Source organism: Strix aluco, chromosome 10 (genome assembly GCF_031877795.1).
Source record: "Strix aluco isolate bStrAlu1 chromosome 10, bStrAlu1.hap1, whole genome shotgun sequence".
Lineage (NCBI taxonomy): Eukaryota > Metazoa > Chordata > Aves > Strigiformes > Strigidae > Strix > Strix aluco.
The window spans coordinates 25751872-25774904 of record NC_133940.1 but is presented as its reverse complement, the minus strand read 5'-3'; the positions used below and the strand labels follow the sequence as shown (position 1 = coordinate 25774904).

The 23033-nt window shown below is 38.0% G+C and overlaps 1 protein-coding gene across 3 annotated transcripts in view; it reads left to right on the top strand.

Moving 5' to 3' along the window:
• DACH2 (dachshund family transcription factor 2) overlaps positions 1-23033 on the top strand; it is a 308940-nt gene that overhangs the window by 253711 nt on the left and 32196 nt on the right. The gene's annotated exons all lie outside the window — the stretch shown is intronic.

Here is a 23033-nt window from a genome sequence, read left to right as displayed (position 1 = left end):
TATAGACAATTTTATGTGCTGCTCGAAAGAGAATTTGAAGGCTCCATGTGCCCTGTGGTTCCAGAGTTGTATAAAACTTGAGCAGATTCATGATTTTTTGTGATCAGCTCTTTCCATAGACATCTATGACTGATCCAGTCATGGGTAAGAGCCTGAAACTTCCTCCTTATATTTTGTATTTTCATACTCAACTTTCTCTCTTCTTGAAAGCTGAAGAAGTTGTTTTCTATTCACTAGTTTCTCTAGGCATTTCAGCACTTTCCTTATGAACCCCAAAAGAGCCTTTTTGTGCCATTCTGAGATAATTTTCTGTCTGGATCATCACACTTAAATCCTTCTCTCTTGACTTCTGTTGGCATTTATGAACCAACACCAGAGGCTAAACAGTTATCAACCATACCTTCATTCCTAAGATTAAAAAATTGTATTTCTGTAGTAATTACATAGGTGAGCGTTTAAATCTGAAATTGTAGCTGATTTTAATTTTGTTGAACTGTGCATGGTTTCTTGCCACATGTTTAGCCATTTTTCCGCAAAACAATTCAATATCCTATGGGGTTTGAAGATGCAAATCATGTAGTTATTGGTAGTAGCAGTTCTGTCACTCAGGATGGATGAAGGAAGGTACAGTTTAAGAATCAGAAAAGACAATTCAGAAATACCAAAAAGCGTGAAAATAATTTAAACCCCACCACCTGTGAACCCAATTCCCAGGCTCCTGTGATCATTGAATGTTCCTTGTAACATGTACGAAATCACAAAGATCTGATGCTAACGTTCTGTGTACCATAATTCACCTTAAGATTAAAGTTGGATAGGTTTTTTCATTTCCTGGTCTACATTTTTGCATAGTATTATCTTTCTTTAATTGATTATGTACTGGGAAATATGTCTATACATGTGTTACTTCTGTGTGCCCTTATGGGATTTTTTTAGGATGAACTTAGTGCTCAGAGATTCATCTGCATCAGAAAAAAGTGCTTCAAAATGATGAGACATCTTAAATTATCATTTTAAAGATAAAGTTTCTAGTTTTCTACTTGGTCTGCACAGGTGAAGTTTTTTTCTGAAAACATGAGAACGAGAAATTATTCCTTTTTGTCAAGTAAAGATGTAATTTTCAAGGAAACCCACAGCTTCTGAACTGAAACCTCTTGATGACATTATAGTGGGACAAGTGCTGAAATTTTCAAGGCACCAGCATTGTATTTCCAACAAGTCCAAGCTGATTTTGCGTTTGGCAGTGTGACAGACCTGTATGACAGTTCCTGTAGGAATCTCTGTTTTATAAGATACAAGCACCCAATAACGGAGGGACTGCACCAGTAGGACAGTCAAAACTCTGCTTCTGAAAATCCCCAGCCTGTGTGTGCTGGGCCTTTCTGTCACCCCATACAATGTTTGTTATTCCTCAGTGATTTGTCTTGCTCCTGTATAGATTCTTTGTTCCTAATACTATTAACAGTTCTCTTGTGTATAATTATTTGGGGCTCTGATGCACCTCAAATCTGTTGAATGTTCTTCATAGTCAGATGTGGACAGTCACCGAAGTGTGTGATCTGTGCTGAGTTGCTCAGCAAAAAACATACATGTAATTTGTATACAGAACAAGCTTTGTTTTTCAAAACCTGCCATTACTTTTACCAAGGCAAAATATATTTACCATGGAAAAGATTTTCAAAGTTATTAAGAAGGAATGTAGTTAAAATAAAAGTATCAACATTTATTAAGTATGACAAGTAAGCGGTTTATACAACCGTGGCAAACATATGTTTTCACATCTGTTTTGAGTAATATCATCATGATTTTAAAAATGATTTATAGCTCTGCAGGCCATAAAATGCCAGCTTTGCTGTAAGTTGGAAGTTTTCAAACAACAAAGAAATTGTTGAAGGCATATATTGAACATGTTTTCGTGTTATACACCTTGATACAACTTTACAAATCTGAGCACTCTGTAACAATTAAGATAGCAACGAATGAAAATTAAGTAACTAAAATTTAGCGGTAGTACTACTTACGTGAAATCCTAGCATAAAATACAATGAAAGTTTTTGTAATGATTATAGGCAAATACTGCGATATCCTGCAGGATACACAGTTTTTGTTTTTCATGTCCCATTTTAAGTGATCTCAGCACCAGACAAAAGTGTGCTACTTTGTTCTCATCAAAGTAATTTCAAGGTAATTAGGGCTGAAGAGAATATCGCTTAACAGTTTTTCTTTAAAAGACAGTTAATTTGAAGTTGTTCCAATTATGTCGAGCTGTTTGCTTGTTGGTGGGCAGAATTTACAGAATTAGTGTCTGTCTCAGTGCAGAGGGGTTGGAGCCCATTTACAGACCATACCTTTAAGCTTTTTGAAGGAGAAATGCTATAAAATCTCAATTACTCTGTGTCCTTTCATCACCTTTTTTGGAAGTATGGTCAGGCTTAACATTAGAGGACAACAAAGTCAAACATCTTTATAGGCTTGCAGTTGGTTTTTTTTATACAAAATACATTATATTTTTGTCAAAGGTCTTTAACCATTGTGGCGCACAAGCATTTTGTCAGTGCATCCATGTCAGGGTGTGAGTGAGAACCATATGAGGAGTAATCTGTACTTTATTTTGAAATCACTGGTGAAAGGAAACAGAAAATCCCCCACAGAACATAGCCCCAAATGTTTATAGAAATTCTTCCTGATTCTGCTTACTTGCTGTGCCTGGTTTTAAGCAGTTACATTTTGCCTGCACAACTGCTCACAGAAACTAAATTTTAAATTCATCTGCTTCACTATATATCCTGGAAAAACTCTCTGTCGTATGGGAAAGGATTGTGTTTGACACAGCCCTGTATGGGCTTTATAGAAACCTCCATATGAATTCTGGCATTAGGAAGGTTAAACAAGCCAGAAAAGAATTTGGCCATGCCTTCCAGTTGGATTTAAATGCTGGTACAATTATTCTGTTTGACTGCATGACAAGAAATATTTCAAACTCCTCATTTAGGATGGAGTAATAAAAGGCACTGGCCCACCTCTTGCCCCAGTGAAATCGATGGGAATGTTTGTGACGTCTTCAGTGGGAACAGAGTTTGGCCAGAGCCTGTGTTTTGGAAGATTGCTCCCCCAGCTCGTGTTACTGGTTATTACTCCAGACAGGAATGGCACAAGCTCACAGGCTGCGCAAGTGCTGCTCGTCCTGGACCGACAGCATGCCCTGAGCCCTGGTGAGAGCCAGCACACGCCAGCCCTGCCCCTCGGCTCCGATTTTAGCAGGGGACAAGCGGGACCTGGGGGACCCAGTGTGCTTTGACCAGGCATTCACATGAGTGTTTGGGGCGCTGGAGCCACGCTCCACCCTAAGTGAACCAGAGTAAAATTTCATAGGAAAATTTCATAAATGACCAGTATCTTCCAACATTGTTAAGACTTTGAGTAAAATAAAAAAAGGCAGTCTTTGAGTAGAAATAAAGATTGTATTTGTTGAGAAAGTGATTTGATATGAATTTCCCAGAGCTGCTCTGTGGTGATGCTACCCTCCATTAGCCCAGTTGTGTCTGCATCTTCAGAGCACAAATCTGGACTCGAGGGCTATGTCTCATGTTTCCAGTAGTCAGTAGTCTCCAAAACTGTGCATCTGGCAGCTATCCCTTTTCGTTTTATTAAAGAACACCTTTCCCTTTATTACTTCAAGGAAATGGGAATTTTGCATCATTTCTGTCAGCTGAGTGAAATATTTTCAGATGGCCAGAGACTACGGTAATGAAAGAATAACTATATTTATTTATTGTATTTCATTAGCGGAAAAGAGGTTTTATGCTGTTTAAATTAATCATTGCCAAAGGACTGGGTTACTCATGGTGTGAGGGGAGGAGAACGAACAGGTGCAGAACACCTGAAACAGCAACAGGCCTCGGAGGTGGGGGTGTCCTCCAGAGAGAGGACTTTTCCAACAATTAATCTGAAAGCATCCAGATGGAGAGTGCAAGGAATAAGAAAGAGAACTAAGAGTACGAAGCTGTACCACACAGCGTGTATACAAAGTGTACGATAGGTGCCAACACTTCAAATGTTCACCATGCTGTTTCTTTGACATATCAATACTTGCATGTTAAAGATATAATGAGAAAAAAGCCATTTTCTTTACGAATGTGCTCATGAATCTCCTCTTGAGATACATGAAAAACTCCCCAAATTAGAAGTGAAGTCATGTTCCTTTTAGTATCGAAGTGTGTATATTAGGGACGCAGGTGTCATTTCATAAACAGTGGATGCACTAATACATGGGTTTAAAGGTTGCAAGGGTTTCTTTTTCCAAAAACCTTAAGTGACATGCGCAATGCAAATTTTCATTGGAAAATTCAGCGATATTTTTACATTTTCTGTCTTTTGAGAATACTAAAAGATAAGAAGCACAGTGCTCTATTCTGGGTAAAGGCTTTTTCCACAAGTTTTTTTTGTTGTTAAATTTAACCCACAAGTGAACTGACAACTGTTAAAATGGTGGCCTAACAGTAGATGCGACCTTTCGTCAGTCAATCAATCAAAAAAAAAAAAACCCAACCCAAACCCATGAAACCAAGGCAAACTCTTATTAACACTTACATTCACAATATATGTAAATAGAAAGTAATAGTAAAGCTTTAATTTTTAAAGTGTCTACACTCATTATGATTGTGTGTTTAACCATTGCTCAAACATTTATAAATACAAGGGCAGTTACGCAAGAGATATTAATGAAGTATTCCAAGGTCACATCTTCTACATTAAGTTTATATTTGATCTTTATTTGCAGAATCAGTTTTAAGAGTGCATTTTTTCGGAAGAGTGAAATACCTGCTTCATAATTATCTTAGCAGATAGACCAAGACAGTTTCTTGCATTGATATATAATTTATTAATACGTTTTATTTATTAGATTTCAGTGACTTTAATGTATTGCTGTCTAAATGCTACAAATTATGAGTCTCTATATATGTGCTGTAATAATGAAATTTTCTTTACTGAAAAGGCTTTGGACCAGATTTTTTAGTAAGGTGTTCATGTAAGTCCATGGAATAAAATAGGCAAATAAGAACAAAATAAGATGAAAATAAGGTAGCTACTCTCAAAGTCAGGTTGTCTCTTCAGAGTTTACCATTTCCAATTTTCTTCCAGTACTGTGAATTGAGTGTTAGGTAGGTCTGTCTTAGTGAGGTATATTAGATTTGAAAGGCATGAAAACGGGAGAAAAATTGCTGATTGGCACCCAGTGACCTAAGAAAGCTTTTGGATTAGGCCCAGGGATCTTTTCCTTAGAGTTAGCACTTGTATTAAAACTGACCCTTTGAATTCTCTGATTCATAATACCTCTGATGCAAAGTCATTAACCTGAAAACTGCAGTTGATGACATTCTTAATGTCTGTGAGTTATGTAATAAGTTTGCCTTCAGTCCTCATTATGAGCAGCAACATCTGAAAAATATGCATCCTGAAAGGTCGCTGAATGGTTTTCTCATGTTACAGAAATCCTTGAGATCTCTGGGAATGCTGTGAGAGGGGCTCAGCCTCCCCCTGCCTGTGCTCTGAGCCAGCCCTAAGCACCAAACCTGCTCCTGAGAAACTCTCTGTGTGTATTTGTGGGCCCAAGTGCGTAACCATGTAATCATGGAGGGAAGGAATAGGTTCTTCTCTGTTTGAACTCATCCAGTAAGTCTTAGACAGTCCCCACTTGAAATTTTTGTTTGTACAGACAGTGTATGTTACTGAAAAGACATGTCGTTTTTAGCAAGGACAACAAAGACTACCATCAAACACTTCTTTACTAGGAGGCTACTTAGAAGCCAGCAGTATCTGCTTTCAGTACAGGTGTCTGTTATCAGAAAATGCGTTTTTGGTATATTTCATGCATTTGATTTAAGCCAAAGTAAGTGAACAGATAAAGATTTAAACTAACAACAAAAATTATTAATTGGTGATTTGAAAGTTTTGCAATATATGTGCCTGAGAAAGACCTTCAAGAAATTCATAGAAGCTGCACTTCATCAAATAGAGGTTTCTTTTCTAAGGGCTAGGCTTGAGAGTTTGTCATGTTTCCCACAGATGGATGTTACGTATCAGTGAAATACCAAGTGACATAGTGACAGTCGTGGCCCTGGCTCCAGAACCTTTGTTTCAGTCAAGAACAGAGAGGACCAAAAATGCTATTGATGGTGACAGCAGTGTGTGCTCCTCCTGTTGAAGAGCAAATCCAGCCTTTATAGATCACTTTGCTTTATATAACCTAAATGTGGAGAAGACAACTCGAGAGCTGCAGGGGCTTGCAGGGGGATGCTCTGCATGTCCGTGCTCCTGGGCCAGCGGCCTTAGGAAAGCACAAGACGTGGAGAAGCCTTGGAGCATACCTAGCACAGGTGAATCATATTTTGTGTAGCATTTTTATGTATTCAGGACTTTTTTCTAAATTGGTCTTTTGAATATCTTAAGATCTCTCTGTGGAGCGTGTCTGCCTTCTGTGTAAAAGTCACATTAAGATGGCAATTAAGAACTCTCTTTTCCTTATTGGGGAGGTCTTGCTGCCCAGAGGTTTCTGGGGACAGGAAGGCTGAGGACAAAACCATACATTTAGGTGCATCTCCAAAGTGTGTACATGCTGTATTAGAACAAATATTCTTGATAATAAAAAGTAATAGATCCTTAGTGGACATATAAGGTAGTGAACTGACCTCAGACTGGAAGTAGAAAAAGATTATCCTCTTGAAATAGGGAGTCATGAAACCAGAATGAGTATGTTCTTCATTATATTTCAGACATTGCATTGAATTACATCGATAAAGTTACATGATATCTTGTTAGCAGAGCTGATATGACCCAGATACTGAACTCAGAAGCCACTGGGGCTGCAGAACATGAGGAGGTCCGGACCACAGCCAGCTCAGGCTGTAATTTCAAGGAAATCAGATTTCATGTTCGATTGTTGGGGCAGAGGGCACCACTACAGCACTATTTACTGTGCTAGATATTTGTTTATTACAGCCATACTTATGTCTGGGGGTGGACAGTTCTATTAATAGCTTTTTCGTATTATCAGCTGTACTTTGGAAATTAAGCATTGTACCTGCAAGAGTGGGAGACCACAGTAGTAAGCAATTAATATAGTTTCAAGAATTTTAAAAAAAGCACTTTATTGGAAAGAAAGATGGTCCATTTTGAATTCTTTTCATGAAACTCCCTGCACTTTTGAATAAGCTCAATATTAATGTTGTGATGTTCTTTTAATGATTTTTATTAATACCATAGCAGGTAGATGCATGGGTGAGACAGTGTAAAAATCAACAAGTAAATGAAGTATATATTATTTATGTTACCCAAAACCTTACTGTCCTCGCACAAAAAAACACACATACATAGAACTGTGTCTGGAAACCTTTTTTTGTTCCTTTTATTTGTTCTAGACTGTATTCAAGTTTTTTTTCATATTCATGTCGTTATTCTATATATTCTCCATAAATGAATTTAGTGGGGAAAACAATGTGCAAAATAATCAAGGAGTTGTCATGTTTCTGAAATGTCTCCCTGCTTTTCCTCTCAACTTACCTCAATCACAGGAGCAATTTATTTGCCAAAAGGATAAACAAACCTTAAATGACTGATTGTGAGATTAACATTATACAGTCATTATACAACCCTGCAAGTTATGGAATAACAGAATGAGAATAATAAGGAGGACATAGTCATTCTTACACTAGCGGTAACATTTTATTAGTACCCATCTCAGCGAGCTGGCAAGTGTAGGGAGGTGCCCACGAGAGGGGCTGCCAGGTCACTCTGAGGCTGGTGCCTGCTGCAAGATGGGAGACGAGTGCTTACATTTGCTGAAGATTTCCAGCTGTGAACATTCTTCTTGTAGCAGGTACTTAGGACTGACAAAAAGATGGAAGGAGAGACACCTGTGCCTTGCTGTATTTGGGATACCCCAGTCATCGGGATACTCTGTGGGAAGTAAACTTCCTTCTCAAAACTCCTCAATTTGCAGCAGGAGATTGAACCTCCTCTCCTATGTGAAATTTCTTTCAGGCTGCTGTGTCTCTACATCACATCTATCACACTACCTCCAGTTAAAGCTGATACACTTTGTCTGGGTGATTAAATATTCATAAGAGCAGGCTCCTTAACTAGGTCCCTTGGCCTGCTGCATTATCAGCTATACTGTTGAGCTGCTTTGTGGCTTTTCTCCCCTCCCCAAACTGCTTTACTAAATAATCCCAAACCAATCGTCTGATTGTTTGAAAACGGAACTCTTGTCTCTCAAGTGGCCACTCCATTTGGGGCTTATGAGACCATCAGCCAGGGGGTACTGTCATCCCTGGGCTTACAGTCTAGCTCAGATTCTCCAAATAGGACCCAAATTAAGCTCCACAGCCAAAATACATGTGGCCAGAGGGACCTTGGGCATAAATTTAGAAGGCTAAAGGCAGCTGTGAGATTGGCTATTGGTTTTTTTACATATCTCATCAATGTCTCATCAACACATCTGTGCCCAGGATTAGGACACCAAGTGCCTTTGTAGCTTTAGCTTGAAGGATCAGACCTCTGAGAGATTTTGGGGCATCACTCCTATTTCCATAACTGTAGTTTGCATGAATACCTGGGAAAATTGGCCCCTTAGTAACTGAGCCACTTTTAAAAGTAGAAGTTGGACTCCTGAGTCATTTTGAGATGTTGTTAATTTGCGATGTATTTGTAATGCTGAACCATGTTCATAACTGTTAAAAATGTATAATTTTCCCAAAAGGTCATATTGCACATGCACAGGCTCACTTATACTTTAAACTTTTAGCCATTAGAGTTCTCAAATTCAAGACAAATGAGTACAAAGCTAGAAAGACAGCGATTATTCCAATACAGAATTCCCCAGGCACACTTCTTTCTTTGGTCATGCTTGGCCATTGTGTGTTGCTCTCAAAATACCAACTGATTTATTTTCTTCTTTTATTTTGTAGTCAGTGTGACAGTAGTTTCGAAAGCAGATTTTTCTTCTATTTGACAGAATATGACAGGCTATAACAAGTAGTTTAATAAATAAAATTCTCCTTCTGGGTGTATTTTGAGATGTTATAATCTATAAAACATTGTAAAGTTTTGAATCTGTCTATTTTATCCGTCACCTGGACTGCTGTGCAGTATTTTGATAGCTAGACTTCACTTGTGTGAATTTCCTGACATATCCCATGGCTTATTTGGGTGAGTGCTGTCAGTGAGGGGATACATAACTGTAAAATTTTTAATGACAGTTCAGTGGAGTGCCTCTTCTGGTGGGTAGAAGATACCTTTTTGATGTAGAATATGTTGGAGGATGGAGCATCTCTGGTAGATGGCTGAGCTGGAGCAGAAAATGGAATATGTGTGCGTACACGTGTCTATTCACAGAGGTCAGAAAATATGAATTGCTCAGAAAATAACATATTATTTATACATCTGAAACCTTTGGAGACGTTTTAGATGCTGTCAATTAGGAGATTGACCTGTATTTGTTATTGTTGCCTTGTTGTTGTTAGTTTTAAAATCTAGAAAGTGATTGTAATGAAGGTGCCCTCCAGGCAAAAGTGTGGAGAAATTCACATATTAAAGGAGGAGTCACCAGAGTTGCTGTTTGACTTTTGACATTATTGTCATATAGCCTACGGCATTACAGGCAGAAGGGATTTAGATAGAAAGGAGAGCTTGAAATTACCCTATAGAAAGAGTATATTTATATATACTGAATTTTCTTTTAGCTGGTGTATTTTAAGGAAAGCATAGTATTTTTGTAAAATAATAATAACAATAATAATCTTTCCATTCCAGCTTTGTGTAAAACTTTTGATATTTGGTATTTTTGATATTTAAAAAAAGAAAAAGAAAAACTATTCAATGAGTTCCTGGGAGATAGTTTTATTGTTTCAATAACATTCATTACTAATCTCTCTCTATGCACACATGTTGAAATCTCAGCAGAAAATAAGTCAAGCACTTCTGGATTATAGTCTTATTTGTAATAAGAATTCTCTCTAATATAAAACATAATTTTTCAGAACCCTATTTTAGGATAAGTGTTTTGTAAACATCACTGCCTATATAGCATATATTAAATATAAATCAGGCTGGAGTTGTAATTTTACACAACTAGCAGCTCATATATCATCAATCGCATAAAATGCTGAAGCTAAATGGTCCCAAGTATCTGAAAAGTATGATTATCATTCTGTAATAGTTGTAGCTAAATTGACAGAATTTTGTGGGTTTTTTCCAGCAATGAGGGCTAACTTGCAAAGGTATGTGGATTAATAAATTTTAATGATAGGTAACTGAAGTCTCAAAATTTGAAATTTGTACTTTTCCTAGATTTTTTCATGTTTGTGTTCCAGTGTCTCAAAGGCAGTGCATGGAGTCTCAGGCTGTTGGAAGCAGAAAAGTAACTGGGTTGGGGCCTCCCCTTTTGTACTCTGGTTGACTTCAGTGAAATTGTGTTCTGATGTTCAAACGCGTAAGTGGAAGCTGTTGAGGAACTGGTTTCTATTCTGTGACTCTACAAAAATGTCTGTTCCCATTTCCTCTTAAGAAAGCTTACAGCCTCAAGGACCCTCATTTATTCCCACATCTTCCTTCTCATCTGAAAAGGAATATCTCATCTCTCTATACACGAAACTGCCTATCTTCAAAATTGTATTTTACTATACGGGGGGGTTTACCTCAGAACAAAAGGGAACAGAGGAAAACAATGCACTTAGTTTCAAATACAGAATAGATAATTTACTTAAAGTTCACATACGGAAATAAAGATGAAGAGAAATACAGAAACAGAGGTCGTCAGGTTCAGAGCAGCCTCTTCAGCCTCTTCCATGGGCTATTCCAGCTCTCCCTTAAAAATCTAATAAAAGAAGAAAAATGTTGAAGTGTCTCTTTCAAAGATTTGACTCGTACCTTCACAATTCTGCAGTCGTTAGAATGAGAGAAGGTGATCTGGCCAGTTCATGTCTCAGCCTTCAGAGAAACAGGTTCATTGGTTGTGCCTGCAGTGCACACGTCCCCTCAAGAAATTACTGCTAACAGAGGGACGCAGTAGTGCAGCCCGGTTGTGCAGTCCCACAGTGCTCTCCTGGGGGAATTAATACGTCAGAAATAGGGTACGGCCTCAGTGGGAGCCTGCTCGCTAGTGTGGCTGAACTGCCTGTAGCACGCAGACTATCTCGGGTCTTACGGACACATCCTGGCTGATAAGTAGCTGTAGCATAGATTTAGAACGTTTGCATCGCTAAAATGAGACTGTTTATCTAAAAAGAAAGATTAGAACAGAAGAAATCCAGAAGGCAAAATAATACATATTTAAACCTTGTTTTCCAGGCTGTTGAATCAATTTATAGTAATATGTGAGCGAGCAGGAAGGTAACAGCATCTGGTAGCAGTAAATGTTTCCTTTCCTGAGTTACCAAATTAGCTACGGGAAGGTGATCAGAAATAAAATATAATGATTTCTGATAGAAATAGGTAACACTGCATGGGCTTTGAGATAAGAACTCAACAAACGTGTAAAATAAATGCAAAACTAGTTTTGAAAAGGGGGGAGATTACCATTTTCTATGTTGTGTGCCAAGATTTGTGCATTTCAAATGTTAGCAGTTGGCTTCTTTTCAAAACTGATAAATAATGATGTTTGTTGTGGAAACAATTATCCTAAAAATAATTTAAAAGGATTGTATCCCCTTTTTGTTTGCCTATAAAGACCACATTCAATTTATATATAGACAGAAAGAGCTCCACTTGCATCTATAAAACAGTTCTTAAATCATTCTAAATTATTGATGTGCACAAAGAACTCTTTCCGCTTTTGTTTGAAGTTTTATTTCTGCGGCGTTGTGCTTTCTAATTGTACTTTCAACTACTATGACATCTGTTATAGTTGCTTCAAAAACTTTCAATACTTTTCTTTTTTAATGATAGACAGTCTTTTCAAAGACAAACTGTCTTCATTTTGAGCAAGAAAAATAATTAGTTGAAAAAAGATCACTGATTTGGCCGGGGAACTCACCATTTTACTTTTTTTTTACAAGTTGCTGTTTTATATGATTCCAACACCTACTCAACAGAAAGCTGGCCAAGAAGAATTCATCTCTGCAGCAATTCAGAAACTGTAGAGCATCAGCATATGTCCTTTGCTTCCCCGAGGAAATCCAGGACTTTATTCTACCAAAACGAGTACCAAGAAAGTACTTCACAAACTGATAGTCTCTATATGTCTAACAGATGGAAAAGTAGGCTACTATTCCAAGCTGCTGTGCCCAACAATATAGGAGAAAAGCTCAGCAATTGGAGATGAGATTAATCCTTAAAAATCTGCTTAGAAATCCTTTTTAATATAACCAGTGATTTGATTATGTGGTGCAGCAGTAAACTTAGTTCTAATGATCTATGACATAATTGCAATCTTATCTCTGGCATAAAAATACAGGAGACATTTAAAGCATCCCAGATTAGGAAAGCACAATGCAAAGACATTTCCTTGTCTTTTTTTCAGAAGAGAGTGTTTTTCCCCTTAAGGTAGAATAGGCTTTCAGCTTTGAAGAATTTAAGTCCAGGACTCTGGTCCAGTTGCAGTACACCATAACTAACCTCTAAATTAGAACTTGCCTAGAATTCATATAATAATTAATACAACACTAGGGGATTTAATTGACCACAAGATTAAACTATTAAGGAAAGAATTTCATCCTAATTGAGAATTGAACCCCTACCCTTTATTCATTGAGTGTCTGCTCTGCCACTTGAGTCGTGAATTGGGGGTTAATTGACTGTCTAGAATCTCCCAAGGAGCAATTATTTCATATAATGGTGCTAACACATACTGTAGTAGGGCAATTTTTAATGGCATCCTTTTTCCCCCTGGATTTAGAAAGATTTCATGAGGACAGCAAAAAAAGGATGCTGGATGTGGGGAAGGGAAGAAAGATGTAAACAAAAAAGGACTTGGAGTTTTCTTTCAAGTGCCGATTGATAAAGATCAAAAAAAGTATTGATGTGGGTTCGCTGCCAGAATAAGACCTCACCAGTTTTTGGTTAAGAGGCCACCTAACCTCTGGGTCTGTGGGTCACACTCAAATCCCAGCAATCTTCTGTGTTTCTGTTAAGATTCATTAGTGGTGGCCTGCAGTGTGGTCACTCTGACTGCACTCCACTGTGTGCATCTCAGTATTGTTGGACAAATGAGTAATCAGTTTTAGTCTATGAACCATGTTTTGCTCTCCAGTTTAAATATTCATGGCTACACTCTGTGACAGCGTCACACTCCCTGGGACGGAAGGCAGGGTAAGAGGCAGGGGTTTGGCCAGTGGCACAGAATCACCTACAGCTCTCAACCATTTTCATCTTGGTAGCTGTGACACTGAAGGCGTATTAGAGAGTAAGAGCTGTGTCTGCAGTGACTTGACTTGAGCAGTCCTGGACCAAAAGAGAGACTGACTGAGGGTCATTAGTTGCTTAAGACAGCCTTGAATACTGCTTGGGCTGGACAAGCATTCATCTGCGGCATGGAGGGGGCTGTGAAAAAACAGAGTAATGCTGACTCTTCCTCCGACCGCTACACTTGCGGATTGGTGCTGTAGTTCGATTCTCCTGTGCAATTAACATACCCATATTTTGAAAGAATATCACTTCTAAGCCTGTGCATCAGGTTTAGAATTGCAACCTTAAATCTTAGAATACAACCTTAAATCTTACATTGGTGTAAGTGGTGGCAATAATGTATGGTGTGAATTCTCTTAATATTTTTTTCTTTCTGTACCACTGTCTCATTGTATCTACTTTTTATTCTCCTTGTTCTCTATTTGATTTTTTCAATATGTAATTTTGCTGCATATTTAAGTGTTTGTATATTTGAGTCTTTTTCAGTGTTTGTGGAATGCAAATTCATTGATAAAAGTTCAAATTTGTGGCAAAATTACATTGTTCAGCTCGAGTTGTTATAAAGACTTAGGAATAACCTGCAAGTAATGTTATATAAACTACTATAAAAATCATAAAAAGAAGGGGCTAGGTATACTTACATTTTTAACATTTTGTATTTATTTGCTTTCATGGTAATTAGTAAAATTCATTCCTTCATAGTAGATTTTTCTGCTTCATTAGTGCAAATTTGCAGAACTTTTCTAATTAGTATTCTCCTTTGAAGAATAAATAATAGAGATAATATCAGAACTTTTTAACTAAATGAAGACTTAGTTATGGATACAGTTAGGCATTTTTATATTTAAGTATATTCTGGTTTTTAAATGTTTATATAAACGTGCCATCTTTATAAATACTTGAAGAAACCCAGAATTTAGGAGAAGCTATTTTTGTGTGAACTTATCAAACATAAAAGGAAATGCAGAAAAGTTTAGCTTAAATTTTCGTTTTGAAAATTAATTTTAAATCTTATGGGCAAGAAGGACTGACTGTGTAGGTACTTCATGCTTAAAAACATGTAAAATCACTGTATACTTAGAGAAGTCTGAAAAGAAGTCTGAAAAGGAATAACACCCCATAGCATTAAGGGTGCTCAGAATTAGAAGCAGTTTAAATACATTTCATGAACAGATACTTTACAGGTAGTGCTATTTAACATGTTAATGTTTAAGAGGGACTTTCACAATGTTACTGGTAGTTCACTGTGCATCTCATAGGCAATAAGTCTTCGCTGTAAGTCGCTCTGCTCTGGGATGTGGAGAAAGATAGTGCTCTGCAGGTGTGGGGTGTAGAGCCCCTGTGGAACAGCCATCGGCCCGGCTCATCCGGTACCCCCATGTGCTTGCACGCGAGCTTGCAGGGATGTGACGGGTGGGTCAGCTAAGGTGGACAGCACTCGCTTCTATCACAGCTCCTCGTTGCAGGGTGATGCATTGCGTTCACAGTTTAACTTCTGTTTCACATAAAACATATGTGCTCATATGCCTTTTGCTTACATTTGCATTCTGGTGATATACGGACCAGCAGCCAGTGTATGATCACAGACCCACAGGTTGCTGCGAGGCAGTGTAGAGCAGTGCAGCCCATGGCGTGGAAAGTCAGGAGTGAAAGCAGTCTTAGAAAGTCCAGGTGACTCCCTTAGATGTGCACTGAAGAGTTATTTTAAAGTTGACTTGTACAAACACACACACTTTGTAACCTGCTTTATCTGCAAAGAAGATTTGAAAGATACTCTTGTGCTTATTTGGTATGACAGAAATATCAGTAACATAATCTCTTAGACTTTGTTTTTGCTGAAAGTGTTTTAGAAAGCTGAAAGTGTGGAGAGCGAGCAATGCACGGGCTGTCTTCAGCTGGAGAAACAGTGTTTGAGACTAAATAAATTATTATTTCCTCTTGCTTATAAACATTAGAAGTGAGCAGGTAAAATAGATACAACAAATACAAAACAAAGAGGGTTTTACAGTGTAATTCAGATTTGAGTAGGGTTTTGTAGTCACTCACTTTCATCTGGTCAGTAAAATCCTGGAGTAAAGACAGAGGAAACAAGATCTGATATTTCCAACATGAAAGATAAGCATAGCTTTTTCTGCAGTGTGAGGAAATAGTTGTCCCAGGTCCCATAATAACAGTCTAGGCTACCAAAAAGCTGCCACCATCTGAGGAGGAGGATGCTCTGGTGAAGAAATAGAGTAAGAATGAACAGCATTTCCCATTGCTTCTGCCTTGGGAAGGGAAAACCTGAGCATGTTCACAGTATAAACTAAGTGACAAAACCAGTATTTTACACTCTGAGTGTGATTCCTTTACTGTTCTCACCTAGTTCTAACTTCTCCCCTTTAAATATAATTCTGTTCCACAGTTTTCTCCACCTGCTGTTTTCTAAAACTTGCACATGTCCCCAGTGCACATACACCATCATTCTTCAGTTACCCTCTATCCACATTTTACCCTGCCAATTCAGGCTCTATCCAGCACTCACCTTGCCTGCCTGTCTGCCTCCTTTTTTTACCTCTTTATGTCTTTTTTTCTACAGGAAACAAATAAATCCGTATATTGACACAAAAATCTCGAAGGTCAGAAACCTGTTTGGTTTTGGTATTTTTTAAAAAAATTATTTATTCTTTTTAAATAAGGACCACACCCCAAGAAAATTTTAACACTCTTGATGACTTCTAAGTAAGTTAGATAAGTGTAACTGACCTTCTAATATCACGGTCTGCAGTTGGTTCAGATCAACAAAAAAATCCAAAAGGCATCACTTAGATTGACTATATCAGAAATAGAAACTGCTGCTCTCAGAAATTCTGCTTTTTTTCCCAATACAGACCTGCAGTTCCCAGGCCTGCTGTACAACTGTTTATGTGCCTTGGCTCGATATTTGTTGGCGATTTTTCATGCTGCATGTGCAAGTCTGGTGTGTAACCAGAGCTGGTACATCGTCACTGCTCTCGTAGGAGTTAGTCCTGGCCTTACAGCCAGGTGAGGTGCATCCGTGCCGTCCCTCCCTTTCTCAAGTAGTTTATTTGTAATTGCATTGCAAAGTCACGTCTTGTACGAAGACTCCTGGTAAAGGCCAGTTAGCTCTTAAGAGCAGTTGCTCTTAAGATGGACTTTGGATGATCTTGACCCTGAATCAGGGTTTCTTATGTCATGGTAGAAACTGTGGATCAAATTTCCTTCTCATGTAAATTTGAAGTCACTGCTTGGAGTAAGTGGAAGCCCTCTATATTGTTTCCTAGTAGGATCAGAAGCGATATGTTGAAAGTATTCAGAATTGCTCAAGGAGTACTTTAAATTATGTTGTAATTACGGTCAATTCATTTCCCTTTGGAAGCTTGCCTTTAGATGGGCACAGTCTGGCAAGCTTCTCAGTCAGTTAACAAGCAAATAAAACCCCCAGCAGCCCCCTCCCCGTGCTGCCATAAAGAGGTCTACTCTGAAAGTTATGTGGAGCAGTGGGAAGCAGCCGTTCTGCTTCAAACATGCCCTTGCCTGCAGCATTAGCCTTCACCTTTCTTTCACTGTTGCTGGAGGAAGTAAGTGATAGTGATCGACACGATTTCCTGGGCATAGTACATTCAGATTTTTATTATGATATTACCAGGACATATGTTTGTGGAAAGAAGATATATATATATCTATGTGTAGCCTCAGAGTATAAACTCTGTAGAAATAGTATATTACCTGCATGAAACTGAAAATATGGGTGACATAGCATGCAGGAATTGGGCCCAGCTTTGCTTACAAATCAGCTTGATGATGAGGCTGCAAAAGTTATATTTTCACTGCTTTCACATACTGAATTTATTAGCTTCTTGAAATTGATTTTGGATGCCTTTCATTTGCCATTGGGCTGAAGTCAAAAGCAAAACGATGATACACCACATTTTGCTCACTCATCTTTTTATTGCCCAACTATTGTTATTGAGTAAAAGACATTCAGTGTGTTTCCCAAAGGAGACAGAAAGCACATTTCATTTTCTTTTTAATTGATGAAAGTTTAACTGAATGCAAGTCCTGCAATCCTCAACTTCAATATCCAGGTGGCAGTTATAAAGGGGTGGAGGGGACGGGGACTGGGATTCAGTTTAGATCAGGGCTGAGAGCAGAAGCCAGAAGGGCTGTCAAACTTTGCACTGTTTTATTTGCTTGGAAGGAATGGTGCAAAGTTAATATCGATGCAGTGCTATGAAAGTGTTCAAGTAGTTATCTCTGGGAAGGTAATGTGAACTCAGCAGTATCATTGCTTTGATCTTTGGTTAAAGTCTTACAAAACTAGATTGCTGTTTGATTGACAACCTTGTCAGAGAGTGAATGAAGACTGACACTCTAATATTGAAAACGCAGCGTTTACAAAACTTAAAGCCCGAGTTTTCTCATGACACTGCTTCTTTTGTGGAAGACTGAATTTCACATTTCTTTTTAAATAAGTGTATACCTTGCTGTGTGCAGCTAAAACTTACGATTTTAGACTGCTGGCTCACAAATACTTCTTACCCTAATAGTTGATGCAGATGTGTTTATAGCAACAGTGCTGTCATAATGTATTTGAAGAAGTAGGAGTTATTGTTTGAAGGCGTGAGCATGGTGGTATTTATCACAACTCAATACCAAATAATGATTGATCCAACGTGTGGGTGATTGACACAGAGGTAGCAGGCTGGAGCTTGATTTGGGAAGTATATCTGGCAGTTCCTCTGTGGTCTGATACAAGGGTTAAAGGTTTTCCACCAAATAATCTTTGTCCTGAGGGGCCATTGCTTATTCCTTGAATTGTCCCCTCAATACTCTCAAATGAACAGAGGCTACTGAAGGGAGCGTTATTCTGCGGAGTAGGCTTCTCCTTTCATGCCAGTAATCTGCTTAACTGCCAGCCCTCTCCCAATTGTGCTTTATTTCTTTCTAACCAGTTCTAGTGTCCTGAGTTTGAAGTCTACCATACCTTCTCTGCCCCTCAGTCAGATGCCTGAGGCAGACCTGGGCACCCAGCTGTCGGTGCCGCCGCTCGAGCAGGGCACTGGGCAAGGTGAGCTCCAGAGGTCCCTTCCAGCCTCAGCCATTCTGTGGTTCTGGTCATCTCCTGAATGATGTTCTGCCCTCCTGATGTAGCATTCATGCCATGACTTCCCATCAAACCTGCCTTTCTACTTTGGGAAGTCTCTATCTTGGTCATGTCAGTACGGTTGCTTCCAGCCCCCGTGTCCAGCGGCCGGTTAGCGCCAGGGCAGGCTGGGCTCCAGCTGTCACCAGGGTGAAGCCTTGAGATGTCACCTACCTGTACTCTGTCCATCAAAGGTGGCACTCTATGTGTAATTTCCCTTACTTCCCTCAATTTCTTCTTTAAATTGGACAAGATAATATATTTTGTTCAGATAGCCAAAAAAAAAAAGGCCTTAAACAACTCCCACTATTTTTATGTGAAATGACATTGACTGCCATGATTTAAGTAATGTGTAAGAATGAACCAGATTGTGCCTATTTCCACATCAAAATACCTTAAGAAAGGAAATGTCTCCCCAAAATAATAATCCTATATCATCCAGAAGTGTTAGTGAGGAGACTCTATTTATATGATGCAGTTTTAAAATAGGCATCTGAAAGATTTTCACAGAAGGGGCTGATAAGCTGTGCTATAGGGCGTGGGAACTACTTAAATTGGCTTTACTGTCAAAGCCAGTGTTTTCTGAGACTACATCATCAGTTTTTCCTGACCTTCTGATTCTCAGTTTACTTCAGTATTGCTAAATTCTGAATGCAGTTCCTTCCTTCTCTCTTAGGTTATATGTGTCTTCTATGAGTGTATGTGTGTGCGTATAGCCTTCAGTATCTATAGGAATATGCATAAACACTTGCAAACTGATATATATATATGCAATACAACATCATATCTTCAAGTGTCCTTTATGCAAAACTATTAATTAAAAGCCAAGATTAAAGCCGCTTTCATCAGCAGTGCAGCTTTGCTGAATAAACCTTACATTTGACCATATTTTCAAAGTGGACATGTATAAGTCACGAGAATAATTACCATTTCATCATTTGAAGTCTGCAAATGAATGATTTCAGAATGAAAATCATATGTAGCTATGCTGATTATGCAGAATAAATTATTTTCAAACCCCACATTTATATCAGTACATTTTTTATTGTGTGGAAAACGCATGTCCACAAAAAAATAACGATCACCTAAATTTTGCTATAAACATTTTTAAAATATATATATATGAAATTCCTTTTGGAGATGTCTACAATCTGCTTCCATATTGCAACACATATGGTAGGAAAATCTTGCTTGCAAGCCAGTGACTGTTTTTAAACAGTTTTCAAAATTGCACTGAATAATAGCTCATGTACAAAAATTGGTATGTTTTGTATTTTATAACAAACAGCTTAACATTTTCTAAGCTGTGACAAATTTCTCCCTAGACAATTTTTAATGTAATAATAGGATTAGTTTAGCTGTCCCTAATTTTTTTTATGTACGTAGGCACTGGTGGTATATTAGGAATACTTGTGAGTCATTCTAGTTCTGTCTTAGTCCTTTCTTTAGTCTTTAGAGGCCTCTGTGGAGATAAAGGTTGTTACTGTTGAAGGCTTTGTTCTGGTCTGTCTTTTTTTTCCTTTCTCTCACTGCATGTACATGTGTGTACATGACACATAATGTAGATATTTAGGAACTAATTCTGTTGCTGTGATTTTGATAAAGCATTTCTGGAACTTGTTGTATTTCGATTAAAGATTTACAGCTCTCCTTTTGCCTCAAACCTCATTTTTAAAGGCCAGAAGAGAAAAGAAACCCCAAACCATAAACATGTGAAGTGAAATATCCATAGTACCTTCAGTTAATGGTATTTCCTTAAAGCAGATAAGTTACTGAGCCCCCTTTTAAAACAAGAGTGTTAATTTACTGTTTCCTTTCATCTGTTGAAATAATTACTTTTCTTTTTTGCCTTCAATAGTTTGTTCTGGTCGTTAACATTTCTGTAAAATTAAGTTTGAAAGGTGCTTTTAATGTTCACATAGACTGCAGTGCACATTTGACTGTTAAAACCAACCTACTTAAGGCAGAACTAATGTTTAACACTCGCAGCTATTTGAAGTAGTTCACTGCCCAGTTTAATGGTGCTGCCAAGGGCAATGGTCACATTACTTGCTATTATATTTTGGGGGGGTTTGTTACGCTGGCAATAAAGACGATCCATGCTATTTCTCAAAATATTGGCTTAGATCTTAAAGACATCATTTTTCTACTAACAAGCTATAAACTGTAATTTCATAGGGAGCAGCAGGCAAGAAACACTAACTCCAGCTCTTGGCCACGTACTCCATTTAGGAGTCGTCGTTGCATGCTACAACGTTAGTGTCAAATGACTTTTTCTGCAAACTCTGTTGAAGAAGACATAGTCCAACTACAGAAACCACAGTGATGGTCAGCTGCAGCGGGAGAAGTGATCTTACATAATGGGAATTGGGTTTTTCGTTGTGCATAGTATCAAGACAGTCTTAAGACCTCTGCACAGGGAGGTGGAGAGCGACCCTGGGTAGCCCAGCCTGGCCTGATGGAACCTCGGTGTGCAGGAGGTGGGAGGGGCACGGTGTGGAGGCAGCTTGGCTGCTGCATTGTGAACCATCTCTGTTGTGGTCATAGCGAACGGGGAGCTTCTGTTTCATTGCATTTCTTTTGCTGGTTTAGTTGCTACAAAAGTGGATGTCTCTGTCCCACACTGTTTCAGTATAAAAATCTCCTCCAACGTTGCACTGAGAATGGACCTTCCCAATGGCCAAATTCACTTTAAGCCATTCTGCTGCTAACACTTCCTCAGTCTGTGGATTTTAGAATGTAGGACAAATAAGATTATTTATGGGAATCTTCAGGCAAATAGTACAGAAGAAAATGTAACTAGTTCTTTGTATAGTGGAGTTGATGGAAACTTTGCTGGAGTCTTCAGCACATCCAGTGGGAAATGCATAGTGTTGGAGTGCTCCAAGTAACCCGCAACAGAATGAGCGAGTAGAGCATAGACATCGTATCTATTCCTAGGTGAGGTCACAAATTTATAACAAAATGGCTGCTTTTTCTTCTTTGATAAGCAGGAACAGACAAGAGTTTTTAAACAATACATCTTCTCAACCAGAAAAAAAAATTATATATATTTACTAAATAGTGAGTAAAGTGTTCCCCTTGGCTAGTCTAGTGCAATTTTACAAGCTTCAACAATGCTGAATGGATGTTATTGAGAAGTGAATTTGGCTCATTCTTTTTATGCTTTTAATAAATACCCAAGGGAAAGGCAGTTGTTCAAGGAAAATGAAATACAAATAAACATATTCTCAGTAGGCATTCTGGGGAACTTGGAGCTTGAGTTTTATGCTGTTTTTTTTTTCCTGTTACTTGCAAGCAAAACTAAAATATTCATATAAGCTGTCAGTTCTCTAAAGGGAATTCATCCTTTTTAAAAATAAAACAAAATATAGATTCTGTGGATAGAACAGAAAGAACATGAAACATAACAAATGACATTTCTGCTCCAAAGTACATCATTGTAATGGACCATAATATTCTGGACTGTGGATACAAATGATTTTTTTTTTCACAGCATCCTGTAACAATTCTTGAGACACACTCATGCACAAAACATCATTTGTAATTATAGCAGTTTGCCATTTTCATCTGCTACATGCTTATTTCTCATTTGATTGATAATCCATGTACTTCAAGCTAATGAAGGTTCTTCATGCTGCCACTTAATAGACATTACCAGTTTTTACTTAAATTTCAGGACAACATCGGCATTTTTTGTTTGAAGGAAGAAGAAGAAAAAAAAAAAGTAGTTGCTTCACAGTGCATTTTTTCACATAGATTTCTAGGGTGCCAGAGAGAGATACAGTCGGTGGAGAATGTTTATTAGTATAAAGAAGAATTTAGACTGTGGATTTCCTTTTAGAGTAATAATTGCCCAGAATTTTCAATCCTTCAAAAAAATCAGTGATTCCCCAAGTAGTGTCTTGTGGAGAGTCAGGGGCACCTTTTTTTGGATCCACAATTATTTTAATTACCAATTACTTAATTTTCTGTATTGCTGTTATTATTTCTGACAATCTGACTTTGAAAAAAAATTTTAGTTGTACAGTCTAATAGTTGTCACTTTAAACAAATCATATACAGAGAGTTTTTGTGGTTCTAGACTGCATATCCAACTTAAGATACCTTTGTCAGAAGCAATGCAGATTGATTTTAAGTCCATATTTACTACTAGATAGTATAAATCTAGACTTTATACATCATAAAAGCAAGAACATATTTTACTGTTTGAGAACAACTGAGCTGCAAAGATTCCACAATACCTGAACAGAGATTGGCTCTTGAAAAACATGTATTTTATTTAATTTCTTAGAAGATATGTAGAAAATACCTTTCCAGGTAAGGTTCATGCTTCATTTTGATCCACTACTTGTTTTTCATCACCTACAGACTTGCATGTTTGCATAAACCACCCAGAAATAGCTTCGTCGCTAGCTTCGTCACCTTGGGTTGCAGTAACCTTTGTGAAAACTTCAGAGCTCAAATGGCAGTGTGTACAGCATCA